This window comes from Streptopelia decaocto (assembly GCF_964273445.1).
Source record: "Streptopelia decaocto genome assembly, chromosome: 2".
Lineage (NCBI taxonomy): Eukaryota > Metazoa > Chordata > Aves > Columbiformes > Columbidae > Streptopelia > Streptopelia decaocto.
The window spans coordinates 50,259,000-50,276,829 of NC_138655.1; the positions used below are offsets into that span (position 1 = coordinate 50,259,000).

A 17,830-nucleotide genomic window follows, 5' to 3' on the forward strand; every position below is an offset into this window, starting at 1 on the left:
GGCAATCCTGATTCCCAAAGCTGCTATTATGGTTTAGTGAGTCAATAACGCAGAGAATTCACAGGTTCTGTGCATTCTTGAAGGCATGTACATGAAACTTCCACTAAATACACTCAAGAAAATTGTGCTCATGGTATTTTTCTGTGACTGTTGCCACAGTACAATATAAATGCTATGTATAACATTCTCTCTGTGGGCTAAAATCAACTTGAAAAAAAAAAAAAACACCTGATAAACACTTTCTAGATACAGAACAATTTTCTCCAGTAGATGAGAAAAAAATCTTAATAATTCATATACTTCCATTTTACACACTTCAAGTAATTAAATTCTAGGGCTACAAACAAAATTTTGCATTATAGCTCAAATATGTATTTCTCTATGTAGTTTTATTACACAGTTTATATAGCCCTTAATTCCATATAAATATGTGTAAAATGTTATATTCATTGTTTACAGGGATATATTTGAAAAGAGATTCAGACAACTCATTGAATTCCTGCAACAAAAGCCAGTCCTATCTCATTGATAAATAAATCACCTTAATGCTTTCTTCATTTGTTACTGGCTTATTGCAAAAGCATGAAGCTGAAGCCTAGAAAGTCAAAGTTAAGGCCTGACCTTCCATCCCTGTCCTATCTGGCCGCTCCCTTGTGTGCCCCTCAAACACACATGCTATCATTTCCTGATGAGTTTAGAATGGGTTATCAGGAGAATTTCAAGACATGTGTCAGTTTTGTAGCAACCTGAATGCTATACAAACATCTTCTGTGTTTAATAGGCCATTTGTATTTCAGTAGGTTTATCCATTCCCAACTTTATTTGTTTAAAGGTGCCTTAACCTTGACATAAATCAATGCTACGCATCTGAATAGAGTACTTCTAAAGAGTTTAAAAATTAAGCTCTTTGGAGAGCTGTATTTTGCAAGCATGTTTCTTTCAAAAAAAAAAAAAATTACCTGTCAACTTCTTTGATCTTTTATTTCCCTTTGAAAATTATGCAATTTATTCTTTTACATTCTTCTTATGGTATTCTTTTAAAGATCACGATGAAACACCAGGTTAGTCACTATAAAAATGCCACCACCGCTGGCTCCCGAGTCTCTTTTTCTTCCTAATTCAACAATGAGTGTTTGTGTAAGACAGTAGGGCCAAAGAGTCGGAGGCCCCGGGTTGTGTCTTGAAGCAAACCCCCCCTTCCAAAGGAAAACAAAAAGCACTGAACCTTTTCTGCCACATGCCTGGTCCTTCCCCCACCACCTCTCTGGTGAAGACAGCCATTATTACATTTCCTTTCGGGTTATTTACAAGGTCTTGGCTCTGACATTGATTTCTTATCTGTTTCTATGACAAATGTTAAGTGTTAATAAGCTGTCGCTTTAAAGAAAGATAATGCTAAACAAATTATAGGAATTAATTGCTCAAAAACTATTACCTTTTTTGGTCATCACTGAAACAAGAACAGCAAAAATTGCTCAAGACCAGAAAACCAACTCTTAAAAAAAAAAAGAAAATTAATAAGCATTAGCAGATTAAAAGGAGTTTTAGTTTAAACTAGGCAGTGTCTTGATAATCTAAAGCTATTTTGTCAGGGGATATAGAGTAACAGGGCAGGCACGGCTCACTAAGCAACTCTGTCTTTTAATTTGTACGTGAAGTTTTTCACTTTTTACTTTTTCAAATATTTTGCTCATGGTATAAATTTCAGGATCAAAGGTGAAAGTTCAGAAACCTTTTCAGTTACAGAACCATTAAAATGATAAACATTTGGGATCTCAAAGTACACTTCTACTCTAACTGTCCTTTCAGCCCCGCATTGACTGCACTATAATAGCTGCCAGCGTTGGGTAAGGATTAGCCTTTCATTGAGACAAAAGCAAGCATTCCTTAGCTAAATCAGCACTTTTTGCCATCAGACTCATAAAACCTTTTCACAACACAGATTTTCAAGAGAATCCTTTAGGGTTTTAGGATGCTGCTCCTTTTACTGAGTAACAAAATACACCCCGGGGTGTCTCATTGACCGCACTCAGCTGTCCTTTGACCTCCCCAATTGTTTGGCCTAACTTCAGGGCCACAGAATCGGCCTCCCCCCGCCATCAAAAAGGCTAATGTTGCTTCTTCCTAGCACCTGGCCAAGCAAAATCCTAGAGGTCCCCCCCCTTCTTCCACACTCCTGCCGTCTTCCAGATGTTCCTGAGCACAATGCTCCTGCAGACAGGTTTTGGGGACCCACCAGTGGCGCTGAGAAACCGGGCTGTGGCCATGACCCCCTGGCTCTGCTCTGCGCTGCCCTTGCCCCAGGGATAAAACAGGTCATAAAGCAGGAATAGCCTTCTGGGTACGCTGGCTATTTAAATGCAACAAGAAACTATGCGAGCCTAATATTGTATCCTGAGATGAGCCTCCCCCATTGAAGAAGTCAGGAAAAAAAAAAGACTGTAAGAATCTCATTTGGAAGCACAAAGCTATTCCCCATCACTACAAAGATCTGCATTCTTCTTCCCATTTGTTTGAAACACTTTGAGAGAACAAACAAACAAACAAACGTCCACCCTCCAAGCGCATAAACCATGTATTTAGCTAGTTGCTTAGGTATTTGCAGTGCTTCTAAGTAAAACAGCAGAAGAAAACTGTTACCACTTCAAAAGAACTGCCATTAAATAATGATGTTGACCTCATTGTGGATATATAAGAAAGAAATAGAAGCACAAATCAGCCCTCTTTGATGAAGGCTGTTTAATTATATGAACTAGATTTCAAGATTTCTTGAGAACTTATGAGGTTGTACACGTTCAAAGCAAAAATAAAATTGTTATTTACAGTCCACACTGTTCCTAAAATGCAGTCAATGGAAATGAAAGCACAGATGCTGAGCACAAACATACCATCTATTGTCTATTAGGAAAGCCAAGTACAGTACCTTTGCAGATTCCTTTTAGCCTATCTGAAATGCAGTCATGATTAAAGGGTGCAGCTAAGAGTTCATGAAGTCTTGCTGCAAAGATGTTTAAAACTCCTGAACACCTGAAAATAAGAAGGGAGAAAAAAAAAAATAAGAATGACTTACGCCAACATACAGTTTGTAACAAGCCAACAAAACCTGCATATCTAAAAGCCTGGTCTAGGTTGAAAACTGAACTAGGGTGGGAAAAGGAAGACTGACCACTTAAAAAAGCATCTGTTTTTTTCACAGGTATACTTGGGTGAAGCTGTATGGCTGCTTCTCTGCATTCTGCCACATGTAAACTACAAGTTTGTCACAGGATCTGTAAATTTTGGCACTGATGTCGCTTTCTGAAGTATTAGGAACTTAGCACATCAATATGAGAAAATGAACTGTCACAGAAACATATAAAATAGATTATAATGTAGAAGTAATTATTTTACAATTGGTTTAAAAAGAAACAAATTAAATGGGTGAGCAGTTATTTACACTAAACTGGAGATTAATGTTCAAAATAAAGTCAGAATTAGCTGGTTGCTGTCATATCTGACATCCCCTGAAGGTATTTAAGTGAAAACATTTCTAATAGGAACTGCAATTTATAAGAGAGAATACACCTGAAATACCTCAAAGAATGGCAACAATGGTAGAGCAGGCAGCACGCAAAAGAGTAACTCCTAAAATACCTACGGCTGTACAGAGCAGTAATTAACATCAGGAAAAGCTTTAAATTAAGTTATCATTGATTGGACTTCAACAAGACTGTCCCAGGCACACAGGCTGGTTTGGTTTCTCAATAGAAACGGACAATATTTTTCCCAAAAGATTTAAAGGAATTTTCCATGGTGCTCACAAATAGGATTTTAGGCTTAAAGCTGGGACCATAGCCTTAGGCCTGCTGTCAAAACCTGAGCGAACGTCACTCTTTCAGGTGTATACCTAGAAATCAGAAGCCAGGTTTTAAAATTAAAATCAATATAGCTTTAAGCTTCCTCCCCTTCCTCCTGTTTTTAAAACTCAGCCTATTTAAGAGAGCAGCTGTAACCCTCACCTCTCGCTCAGGAGGAGTTTTGGGTAGGATTGTTGCGTTCCAAGGAAAGACATGAAACAACTCTATTGCCAGGGGCGGCCGGTGCCACCCTGCCCGGTGCATCCCTGCCATGCTACGAGCGAACCCTTGGCAGGTGGCCAGCAAGGTCAGCAGACAGCTCCCCACAAACTGTAGGGCTCTGCAGAGCCTCCAGTGATTGCAGAATGTCAGTAATCCAATTCCAACAGCTCCTGCCTCTGAAATTGCTATTTTTCGGACACGTGCTGAACATTTCACCTGCTAATAATGACATTTTTGTATTTTCTTCTAATTACACTCAAAGCTAAGACCTTTGGCCCTAGGCCACAGACCTCTATTCAGGCTGCACACATTCTCTTAAACGCCCTGATCCTTTGTTGTCACTCTCGGTCTTTCATCTATTATTTACATCCATTGAGAAGAGAGATACTCTACCATTTGTGAAGCTTTAAAGCTTCTAATCATCTTAATTTCTTCGCCTTTCAACCAGTGCTTCCCCTTATGGACCAATGCCAATAGTGTGACAAAATAATTTTTCAAGCCAAGATGCTCCTAGACCCTTCCCAAACCTTGACACACACACACTGGGCTGGAAGGTCTTTAGCTGCTGCTTTTGCACACACAGACCTTTGCTCAGCGGGGGTGGGGGAGATGGATTTGCTTGTCAGTGGCTTTGGGAGGGAGTTTTCTTGGGGTTTTTTTACACCATTTTCTTTCTGTTAAAATGTCTAACTCAATTAGTTCAGTTAAATCAGAGATACTGTAGTGAAGCTTCCCCCTTTTAAAAGCATTAAGTACCTTCTGAAATACAAACAGCTACGAATTTTAAGTTTACTGTTTTTTTCCAAAAGCTGATACACTGGTTTGGTTTTATACTGTTACGTGCCCCCTCAGTAGTGACAGATGCTCGCGCAATATTTAAGACACACAAAATATCAGTAACCCTTTTTCTGATTATTTGCACCATTATTTTATCCTAACCTAATCCTATCCTAATCTCTTAACGTGACAAAAATACCGTTTCTTCATCTGACGTTCAGACCATCTCCTTCTGATCCTCTCTTATTTGCAAATGAAGGAGGAAACAAATCAGCAGCATTGTTGTCAAGGAGCAGAAGATCTCTTCAGAATTCATCAGTCAGCAATCTTTGTTTCCAAGACCTGTGGGATCTGCTACCACGTGATCCATCTTGGCTCTTTCTTCCACTACCGCCTGGCTTACTTTTGATTTCTAACAGTGCTTCCTTGTTGTTCGGCCCCTCTCAAGACCCCCAACCCCCTTGTCTTATTTTCACCATTTGCTTCAACCAGCAGTTCACTTGAGACTCATCCATCTTACAATGCCTGAAGTGACAGATGCTCTTAGGAATGACCATACTGCCAAGTGAACAAAAGATAACATCACCTCTAGGAACTCGGGGAGAAATACAACTTCAACCCTAAGACAGGGTTATCCTGACGGACACAGCACCATAAACCTCTCTCAAGTGGAGGGAGGGGAAAAAAAAAAAAACAAAACAATTGAGGAGAAAAGGAATCTGACACAAAGGCCAAAAAGGGTATTCTTTCTGTTGTAGCTGTAGTTAGTGGTGTTGATGACCTTTTTTTTTTTTCCTAACACTCCATGGAAGAATTTTGTAGAGTTTACCTGTGATAAAATCAAGAAACACAAAGCGAGTGGAGAAATTTCACACAAAAACTGTCTCAAGATCCCTACAGACTTGACGGGAGGAAGAAGGCACTTTGGAACAGTTTCAGCAGCATGTCACACAAGTCCTTCGCCAAAACACAAACATCACCTTGTTAAAATCTACACATCCTACAGACCGGCTGTTGCTCAGTTAAATTCTCCAGGAATTCAGAATCATCATGCAAGCCTGTGTCCTTGACAAATGCATACTGTAACTTGAGTAAGATTACTTTAATGTTGTGGCCGCTTGATAAATCTGCAGTTTGCAAGTAACAGCCCCCCAGTGTTTTGACATTTGAGCACACACCATTTAGAAAAACGAAAATTAAATTAGAATGATAGATTTTCCAGCCAACACCCACATCCCCATCTACAGAACACTGCCTGTTTCTAAAGGAAGACCCTCTCTCTGTGACTAACAAGACTGAAGCAAAAAGTACTGACTTGAAACATGCCCCAAATTTTCTGTCCAGTTGGTGGAACAGGATTTAGCGAAGAGACAGGAGTCCTGGGTGGTGCTAGAAATGTCTTACTTAACAAAGGAAAAGTCAGTATTACCATCTCTCAGTGACATATTCACAAAAGTGATGCCACAAATGCGGGGAATCCCCTCTCCACAATGAGATGCAAAGAATTCCCTTTTCTCTCAGCAAAGCTTTAAACAGCATAACACGTTCAGTTTTCAAACACTACAGGTAAAAAACATCTTTACAGCACCTGAGACTGACAACATGTGAGTTTAATGAACATAAAAGCTAGAGTTGTAAAACAGAGACCAAGATAGGGGGCCTATTAACCAAACATCTTCCGTGCAGCATAAAGTCAGGGAAAAATCACAATATGCACTTCTTTAGCCTTATTTATTAAGTTTATTTAGCCATATTTACTAATTTGTGATGAGTTATGAATTTAGGTCTCTATCCTGATCGGGAATCTTTCTATTGCACTCTCATAGCATGGCCAACATCAAACCACCAGACTGTAAATACAGAAGTATGGTATAAATACACCATTTTTTAATATAGGTGATTTTCCCGTACCATTTTGGACACCCAATATATGGAAATTAAACTAACAACCACTCAGGCTTGGTCCTTCCTTCCTAAAGCAGATCCCACCTTTGGACCCCACACCACATTTAGAGTTCCTCTTACATTCTGAGCCACCAAATGACCTGGTACTTCAATCTTTAATAAAATCCCATTCAATTAGGGAAAACACTTACACATAGGAAACTCTACAGAAGATAATTAGTGGTACAGGACTGAGAGTTGTATGCAAGACTTTCCACCTCACATTCCAGCCTTCTCAGTGCACATGGACTCTCAGTCCTGTACCAGTAATTATCTTCATGACTCTATTGTACCTTGAGTGTCACCATGTCCAGGATAACTTTCTGAAGCTCCTTCCAACCCAATCAAATCAAAGAAGCAAATAACAAAGTCTGCAGTTCACATCCTCCCAGGAAAAAAAATCTTGAAAATATGTAACACTTTCATGTGAAATACTTGGAAGATCTTGGAATCAGACATGGACCGAGAAGTAGTAAACTGTATCCTGCCTTATAAAATCTATACTCTGCACTTAAATGGGCTTATCATACAGACAGTTCTTACACGTTGTATCTCCAAATATTTATCACAGTAGAGAGAAGTGTTTATAGTTAATATGCAATCCATCTTCTGCATGCTGCTGCTTTTAAACAAGACAAAGAGTGAGGTAAAAGGTCAAAACTACTAGAAGGAGTGCTGAATAAAAACTCTGACATTACAAACATTTTGATAGAAGAGATAAAGGTGTAAAATATGTTCTTGGAGCCAAACTCCATATGCAGCAGGGCAGGCCAGGGGTACTGATGCAACCAGTTGTGAACAGTAACACAACTGGTAGCGTTGATGTGTTTAGGAACACCAGGCTGCTTTGAAAATCTCTCATTTAATGAGAACAACATTTTTCAAACAAAGCTGAACATTTTCACATGCACACATGTAAAATTAGTTCTCATTCTAATGCACTTTTAACATGGCATAACTGAACTATTGTTATTACACTTGCAGGTAACTTCTGTCATTCCTATGAAGTTATTGACACTGAAACATGACCTTGAAATGACAGCTCCATTAATGCAAGTCTTACTGGGAAACGTTTCAAAAAGCCCCGATTAAATTAACTACTTTTAGACACAATAGGATCAATATGTATGCAGAGAATGTACACTCCCATGGCAAGTTCTGCTTGCTTGATTGATCAAAAACAAACAAAAAAAAATCCTGTGGCCTTCCAGATCTCAGCTGGTGCCAGAAATCCACATAGGAAAAAAAAAAAAGATCCATCTAAATGAAACACTGAAAAGGTTTACCCTTCACCAGTCTATTTGCACTTCAAAAACTCTTTAAGTCCTTCAGCTAAACCCCAGGGTTGAACCATTTCAAAAATGAGAGGGGGATGGCCATGATTTATCTTCCTTCTGTGCTCTGGACAGAGCTGTAAAATCTGCCTGCTGGTGCGTGTGAGTGTTACAGACTCATTTTCAGTAACCTTGGATATTTACCATTTTTAGAGATAACTCTGCCCAATTCCTCACCATCATTTATCTCCTTCAATCAGACTCAAGTACAATTTCTAAAGCAAAAATCTGATTTCTGCTTCCTGGCATCCAAGCTGATGAAGCTGAGTCAGCAAAATGGCCAAGCATCCGAAATCCTCATTTCAAATAAAAATACAGAGGACCTTATGCATATGTGCAAGTATCAGTTGTTGCCTCAGTGAATTTGTGCTGAGGGAACATTTGTTTAAATGATATAATTTAAACCTACCCCTTATATTGACTAGTATCAAACACATTTTTAGCAATAAGTCCAAAATAATTTTCCCTTTGTAAATAATCAGTGGTTAGGTTGTGCAGGATGCATTTTTCAGTCCTCTGCACTCCAAGATACATTACCCATAGAAGGAAAACGGAGATTTCATGGGTCACAAACTTCAGGGTTACAAGGACCTTCCATGCTGTTGTCAGCCTAGTAAAACTCAATCAATATACTCTTGCTCTATACATCCACTGTTAAAAACCCTGCACCTGAATTTCTACATGATTTTTCTGGAGCAGGAGCACCAACTCAGCAACATTACTGACATTCTTTGAAGATAAAGTAATACTCCAATATTTAATTAACATTTTAAAAATACAAACACATGCATATACAAATGAAATATATGCCCCCTCCAGACATCACAGATATATCTTACAGCTTTAACGCTGCAGAATGGCACAAAGTGAGGGCACTGAAACATGCCTGTGTACTTCAGTTTTTCTAAAGCTTGCTCCTGCTCTTAAGACCCAACCCTATACACCACATATCAGTGATACAACTCTTACCAATCTAAATTCTTCAGACTTTCATAGACGGACTTGTTCTTGAGGTAAATAATAATAAAAATAAATTCAATATTATCTATTTTTTGCATGGAAAAGGCCCATTTATTTCCAAAGTCCTTTTCAGGTTTTTGTTTTATCACCAATTCAGTACCTTCCTTTCCAAAACAGAAACAGATAAAGAACATTTCATGAAGAGATAAAAATATGCAGAACCTGTCACTGTAGGTTGAGTCTTAATTAGACTAGTTTGAAGCTTTAAAAACATTGACATTGTGCTTGTTTTTGTGCAAGCCAAATACTGGCCCTAACAAAACTGCAGGGTTAATCTGAAAAAAAGAACACCCTAATCAGTCTATTAGCCCTCACTCAAATCCACAAAGATACTTAAACAAGAGGTTGTGGATATAAGAAGGAATGGCATCTTACTCAGGATCTGACATTCTCCCCAACTTAACTCCTCAGAGTCTGAAATTCTCCTCTGCTTTCCAAAAAAAAAAAAAAAAAAAAAAAAAAAAAAGAGTACAAGATGTTTTCAACATATATTCTCTTTTGATTATATATATCCTTTTTGTACTAAAAAAACCCTTTGCTTTTGCAAAATCTGTAATGCAGTGTTCACTCGACTATGTCCTCCACTGGCTTAAAATGATAAGACTGCATTGACGGTGGTTTTAAACTTGCATCTACTTCTGTATGCTTGCAAAATTTTACTATTCCAGCTGCAGCCTCATTAGCAAAACACTTCAACTTCTTTATGTGTGCCAACATTGGTTATTTTAATAGAAAGAACTTTCCCAAAGGAAGGCAGAGGTTTGCCTTTTCTTACCACATCCAGTAGTACCATGAACAAATTTTGTGTATTATTTATTGTAATAAATAAGTTTTAAGTATTTGTGTAGCCATCTATTCTTCTGTATTTATTTTCAAATTCTGAGAAAACCCTGAATGCACATTCTGATCTAATGGATTTGCTACTTCTGTTTCAAACAAAATGAACATCATCACAGCCAGGTAAAGTGACTTTAGGAACTGAAGTCAGAGCAGAGCAGAGTAAAATTCCACAAAACTGCAAACAGATTAAAAAAAAAAAAAAAAAAAAAAAAAGGCTGGAAAAACAAAACCAAACCAAGAAATACCCTGTGGATTCATTAGCAACCAGGGTGGCAGGCCTTCCTCTAATTCCCTTATAAAAGCCCATGACTACCTGCAGAGCCTGGGAGTGCAAATCACATTAGTGGAGCCACCAGATGACCAAAGAAAGCACTGGAGGCCTGGTGAAACCGGTAAACAAAAGGCAGCATTCCAGCTGAATGCCGCTGCTAGAGTCAGCATTGTAAGATGCTTGGATCTGATAACCCAAAAAGCAGATTAGCTGCAGGCAACAAAAAAGTAAAATGAGAAACAAAGGGGTCATTTTGACACATGAAGAAATCATTTCTATTAAGCCATCTTGAGTTTACTGTGTAGTTATAAAAACTGCTCCTACTTGAAGGGACATTTGAAGCAATGAAGCTGTGACAGTGAGATGACTTGAACAAGGTCCTGAAATAACGCATTCCTGAACGCAATGCAATTTAAAAAGGCAAAACAGCCTCTTGCCTTTGAATCCTTGAGACTTTTTAAAGGCTTAATAATGATTCTAAAATCTGTTAGCACAGATTTCAGTTTGAAGACTTAACACGTATTGCTAGGCTTGACAAACAGAAGATTCATTAGTTTTATCTGTATTTAAAAGTCTCCTGAAGAAAATGCACAGCCTGCAAATATTCTCATGTAATTACATGAGAAGGTGGCTTTCTCTCCCTGGTCCCCATCTCCTCTCACGCATGTCTCATTCCTCACTCTCACCAGAGGAAAGAGTTGCATTGTATTACTTACCTGAAGCTTAAGAAAGGATTTTTATCCTGAAACGGGTCTGGGGCATACTGTAATCATGAGGACCAAACTGCAAAATTGAGATACAGAAGTCCATAGGAATATGTAGGCACTAGGGAAAGAAAGGTCAAAACTTTCCGGGCTAAAACTGGAAAATTTCCCACAATTTTGTCTTATACAGTAAAGAATTCTAAATGCTCAAAGCCAAAACAGGTCTTTTTCTTTCTTCACAAGACAGTAAACTGCTCTGCTATGAAATATGCATAGGCTAGAAGAAATTTCTGAGGAATGCTATGGCACACAGAGAATATTTCAGCTTGCTGGCTGTGCTCTGTGCATCTCCTGTTGCTAGCACAAAGTACAGAAACCTGACACACGATGAGGAAACAGGCCTTCCTTTAACACAACAACATTCCTTACCTGTTTGCTTTTTTTATGTACATGTATAGCAACTAAACCTGTTAACTTCAATAGGGATGGGATTTCACAAGCATATGCATCCACAGCTAACTGATTATTCTCAGTGACGAGGGCAGAGAAAATACTCCCAGAAAAACAGCTCAGGCAAGCCTAAGAGGGACAGCATAAAAACCCAACCTACGGCTGCATCCAGATACAAATATATGGTATGCATTGACATGGAGAACCTGCTATCAAGGTTCAGTGAAAGGCTCACCATAAAAAACTTCTGCAAATGCATTCTGCTACCTGGTGACTTTGCAAAAATCCAGAGGCACTAAACATATCTGAAAGGGGAGACATAATGCAGACATGTAGTTACACAATGTGCACATCCTCCAAGGAGATCTGACAGGAAAAACACAGCTTGGAGAAGTTTGAGGGGGGACCTCATCACAGGCTACACCTTCTGCAAGGGGGTAAGCAGAGGGGGAAGTGCTGATCTCCGCTCTCTGGTGACCAGAGATGGAATACAAGGAAATAGAATGAAGCTGCATCAGAGGAAGTTCAGACTGGACATTAGGAAAAGATTCTTCACTGAGAGGGTGGCTGGTCACTGGAGCAGGTTCCCCAGGGAAATGGTCACAGCACCAAGCCTGTCAGAGTTCAAGAAGTGTCTGGACAATGCTCTTAGTCATACGGTTTAGCTTTAGGTGGTCCTGTGAGGTGCAGGGAGTTGGACTCGATGATCCTTATGGATCCCTTCCAACTTGAGGTATTCTGTGTTTGTATTTATAGCCATCAGCCAGTCTGAATATGAAGATAGATGCAGCTAGTAATCAAATAATGACATGATCCACTTCAATGTAGTTGGCCTTTATACTGCAGAGAGAAAACAACATGATCTTTGCTTGGTAGTCATAGACATTAGTGGCTAGACATTACCTTTAGTGATTTTTCACAGCATCTTTCTAATAAAAATGTCATGTCAGAGCACTTTAGCCAAAAGAGTGAGCTGATCAGAATATTAAAAAAATCTTCAGATGTTTAATCCAAGCAGACCCCATATTTCAGTTACAAAGGGCTTTTCCAAGCAAGGGTATTTCAAATTGTGTTGCTCTGGGTTCTCTCATCACCAAAATATTCCAGCAAAACAGAAACCCTGTCAGGACTTGCTGCTTAACTGCTGTTGTTTGTGCAGAAGGACATAGTGTGGCCAGACCTTCCTAAAAATGCTAATGTGAAAAGCCTTTATCTCTTTGAGGAATTCTAGTTATTTTTACATAGGGAGAAGTACCTGACTCACAAGTCTTCCCTCAGCTGGGATTGCCATAGACCCAGTTCTGGGCAGCTGAACACCTGGGAGACAGAGGAAACTAGTTTCTTGTTCCTAAGGTCACTCAGCAGAGCTGTTAGAAGGTCCCTGGAACAGAGACCCTCCCCCCCCATACACTGGAAAATTGGTGGGCCTCTTATACACCTGATAGGAGAACCGCAAAAAGATTAGGGCATCTTCACTAATGCTCATTCTGCATCCTCCATGATTGCAGTTCAGGTCTACATACATCCTCTCTCACATTAAAACTGCTTTTGTTGAAAAGGCCGCTAAATAAGGACTTACACTATGCCCACAGAGCTCCCTAGTCATTCACCTGAGCAAAATTTTGGGCCACAAATAGCAGACATGAGAATAGTTATCTCAGCAGAGTAGAAACCATACATGCAGAAATTATTCCTAATGCAGACACTGCATGGCGTGCTAAAAGTTCAGAAGCATTTCTAGGAGTGGATATTGAAGCATTTTACTTCAAGGTTGGTGGAGAAATCAAATTGGTCTTTGAATAGTTAAAAAGAAATCTAATGTAGGCAGAGGGCCATGTAAAAGACACAGGGCTGAGAAAGAAGAATATTTAGGTTTCACAAGGACAAGACAGTCATTAGTACTTTTGATCAGTTCTTCTCAATCTCCAGTGCTCTGGCATGGAGAGAAAGCAAGAGGGAATAAAAAAAAAGAAAATCAGTCAAGGAAAGAAAAGGCCTTTCAAAAATAAGAATTTTGTAGAAAAGTAAATAGAAGGAGAACACCTTGTTCTCTCTTGCACACACTGAAATGTAGAGGATATCTCATGAAGACACAAGCAAGGAAAAGATTGTTCTACTCTTGAAGTACAGGAGTAGGCAACAGTTGAAAACAGTGATAAGAAGCTCTCTCTGCTTGTGATTACAATCCTGAGAGAGCCTGGTAAAGGTGGGCTAAGGAGGATAACAGCATTTTCTTCTAACATCATAACCAAATTAGAGTGAACTCATCTTGACAGAGACAACTTTCCTATAAACCAATACAGGCCTCCGTTCTTGTCAGGGCTTCTTTAGAAACTACTGCAAAATGCATAAACTGAAAAACCCATACAGAGTGATCCTAGAAAACACATTCATATTCCCAGCTGTTAATTATAACATAACAATTAGGAGTGCATACAAAGACATATATTAAAATAACCTAATCCTTTCTACACATCTATTAAGTCTGATGTGCTCTGACATTAAAGTCCCCCATCCACCCGCTTCTTCTTCCCAGGGAACAGTCTCCATTGCTGTTAAATGTATTGATTTTCAAGGCCATACCCATACATTGGTCTATAAAGAAAACAACACACTTTGATAGAGTAGGAACCTTTCCACAGAATTCAAAAGCAAGACAATTTTTTGTTCCCCACTTAAGTCTATTCTTATTGCACAGACAGTTTCAGAGAAGGGGTTCTGTAAAAGCTAAGTGGGGAGAAAAAATACCGGCTTCACCGCCTGTCACCCTTGAAATCCCTAATATGACAATAAGCAGTACTTCCCTACCATATGCTACATGCTTCTGGTGCCTTCCAGAAAGCCTTTTTATCTGATGCAGGGAACAGACTCCTGCTGCAGATCTGAATGCAGAAGACTGAAAGCACTGCACAAATGAGAGACAGAGCTGGGAAAAATGAGTGCTTGAGCATAGAAAGAAACAGGACATCAGTTCTCAGAGATGCTATCTTCACTTCAGTGCTTCTGTTCCATCTTCTCCTCCCACGCTTGCTCTCTGTCCCTCACCAGTTTCCAACCATACCAGCTCTTTTCCTTGCTGCCTGCTAGTGAAGGAAGGAAGCTTTACTAAGATCATCTTTCCCCTGTTGGTGAAGTATGCCTTTGCCTTAAGAGTACGGTTTGGTTTACCCTGGTCTATTTTAGGCTGTCATCTAAAAACGCAGCAACTTTTTCTTCCAACCTTTTCACAGAATCACAGAATGTCAGGGATTGGAAGGGACCTCGAAAGATCACCCAGTCCAATCCCCCTGCCGGAGCAGGAACACCCAGATGAGGTTACACAGGAAGGCGTCCAGGCGGGTTTTGAATGTCTCCAGAGAAGGAGACTCCACAACCTCCCTGGGCAGCCTGTTCTGCTTCCCCAGGTATTGATCTGGATCCCATCTAACAACAGGGGTTGAGATCTCACAGAAACTCCGAGAAATCAACAGAAAGATGAAAATTACAGTGTTGGAAGAATAAACAGTCATTAAAAAAAAAAAAAGCAGGGTCGAGCAGGATAACAATTCCAGATAAGATTTATATAAATATACGTGGGAGGTAGCAGGAAAGGCATTTAGTTCCTCACGCTCAGACGCACACAGGTAATGACCTCTGGCTCTGGCTCTCCCAAAGCTAACAATGCTGGTTATTGCACTCCTCCAGCGTGATCTGGAAAGGATCCAGCGCACGACTGATTACATTTCATCCACAGTTAGTTTAACCTTTGAAACATGACAGTCAGTGGCAGGGAACAGGCCAGCACGTAAGGTCAGCTCAGCCTTGTTGGTCCCAGCATTCTCCCAGTGTTTGCACAGAAAACAACCTGGTGATCAGGGATTTCTCCCGCCCCGTAAATACAAGAGACCCAACAGGGACAGCACCGAAATGCTGATTGTATTGCATGGTGCTATTCACAGCCGTTCATCTGCCAAAACAGAAAAATACTGGTTCTCCCTTTCCAAAAAAACCCTAAGAAATAGCATTACAAGAAAACAGTCGCATTTAGGAAGGCAGAGATAGGCAGAGATGCAACTGTTTGATCTAATGTCAGGCATCGGGCAAATGTTGTACATTACTCCTCCAACAATACAGAAAGAAAGAAAAATGAAGAGAAAATAAGTACACTCTGAAATAATAGTGAAACAACTGGGTCAGCAAGTGTAACAAGGACACTTTGTGCTAAAAGGAAGACTAAAAAAAATTCCTGTTAAGTCTCCCATTTTTCTTGAGTTCGCTTCCTTTCCAGAACAGCCTCTTTTGAAGCTCACATTTTATCTGTTGTATGTCCAACTTTAAAATGAAAAAACAGCATCTTCAATTACCCTGTATTTCTACAGAAAAATACAGGACTTGGCAAGATCAGATATTTTATCTCTTTCTAAGTATTATTTTTAAGTTTCAACAAAATCCCTAAGTCACAGGAAAACATACGCAAAAGGAGAGCAATAAAGATATTCTGGCTTCAAAAAGCTCCTAGTTAGTTATTTAGGAGTTATCACATTTTCCTTCTGGGTAGATTGAGAGCATTTTGAAGTTATTAAAATGGAAAAACCCACAATTTTCCTTAGGAACTGCTGCCCTCTAACATAATAGCAGCAATGAGAATTCTTTCAAGGGATGCTTAACTATCCCTTGGAGCATGTGCACTTGGATTTTTCATTATTTGGCTGTTTGTGTGGATGGCTCAGGGAGCCCAGGCTTTTCAAGAGCCAGTAAGAGGTGAAAAAAAGGTCACTTCAGCAGAATTCATCTCTTAAATTCTCAGAGAAATGCTGCTAAAACACGGCAACATCAAACCTTTCAACTCCTCCTCTCGCTATTAGCACTTCCAAAGGTTCCTTCGGTTAGAATACAACAATATCTTCAGTTATACCCCATCACCTTTTTCTTCCTCCTCTAAAAGGAATTTTATCACACATGCTGGCAGCAGTTCCGTGAAGAGCAGGAGCTGGACTAGACCTCCAGACGCCCCTTTCCAACCAGCACTTCAGCGCTGCCATCAGCCATCCACTCACCCACAAGCCACGTCTGCTGCTGCTCTGGAGGGAAGGTCTCCCCTCGCTTCTGCAAGTCCCTGACATTATGCACAAGCTCGAAACCTTGCCTCTGGATTTGCCTGGAGGCAAAGTCAGGGTCCTTCAAAGCGGGCTAAAAACTATGTGGGGTTGCATGAAGAAACCATATTCATCTAGGTTTACTGTGAAGAAGTAACATTAATTCTTTAGAGTGGAAAGAGGATGCTGCTTTCAAAACTAACAAGCACACCAACAAACAAACAAAGCCTTCGGAAAATCCAGAGTTTTCTCACTCTGAACTCACTTACTCACAGCTTGTTGCACCTTCCCACCCCTCTTAGGGCTCTAAAATGGTCAAACGTTTGTACCTGTATGTATGTAAAGCACAACAGAACCTTCTTAATGCTTTGAATTACCTTGGAGCTGGCAATATACAGAATCATAGAATGTCCCGAGTCAGAAGGGACCCACAAGGATCATCGAGTCCAACTCCTGTCCCTGCACAGGACAACCCAACAGTTCACACCATGTGTCTGAGGGCACTGTCCAGTCTCTTCTTGAACACTGTCAGGCTTGAGGCCGTGACACCTCCCTGGGGAGCCTGTTCCAGTGCTCCACCACCCTTTGGGTGAAGAACCTTTTCCTAATGTCCAACCTGAACCTCCCCTAGCACAGATGCTACCCTGACTTACAGACTGGATCCTTCCCAAAGCATCCACAAGAGCCGACATGGTGCACCATGGAATAGAGTCACTCTCCGTATCCAGAGGAGTGGGCGCTGGAATACACCAGATAACAGAAAAATCCAACTCTGGAGAGCAGGACCACAGAGCAGAGACATTTAAGCTGCTCTGTCTGAAAGCCACAAGGCCAGACCTGAGTCAGGGTGAGAAAAAGCCCATCTGGAGCAGAGCTGGTGCCTACAGAGCCACCGGCCTCCTCTTGCTCGGAGAAGGCTCTCCCACCCCAGCTCAGCAGCCAGTGGGGCTGGCTCCGTACAGCCACCCTCCCACCTCTGGAGCCAGAAGGCCTGTGCAAAAGCACCACATAATCGAGACTATGTGAGTGAGCTGGGACCCAGCAGGGCTCACCAGTGCTGGCCTGGCCCTAGATCAAGGCTGGATGTGCCCATAGGCTGAATGGGTCCTGGTGCTGACATCTCAATAACAAGGAGAGACAAGGGGCAGATAATGGAGAGAAAAACCCTCAAGGATTTCAAGGCCTGCAAAGAGAAGATAAAGAGCTTAGGTCCAATGCTATAAAGACAAGAAAACTCTGGCAGAGGAATGCAAACCAGAAAGGTAACACAGGCAAGATGACAGGCTCAGAAAAGAGTTTTCACACAGACCAGACACAAAGCTGTGTTTGTCCAGGCCAGCAAACGCAGCCTTGATGT

At 40.5% G+C, this 17,830-nt stretch overlaps 1 protein-coding gene across 1 annotated transcript in view; it reads right to left on the reverse strand.

The window, feature by feature from the left end:
* The window catches only part of GREB1L (GREB1 like retinoic acid receptor coactivator), a 142,690-nt gene that overhangs the window by 77,334 nt on the left and 47,526 nt on the right, over positions 1-17,830 (reverse strand). Inside the window, exon 2 of the mRNA XM_082046953.1 lies at positions 2,924-3,027. The gene's annotated coding sequence lies outside the window, so the exon portion shown is untranslated. The remainder of the gene's footprint in view (positions 1-2,923; positions 3,028-17,830) is intronic.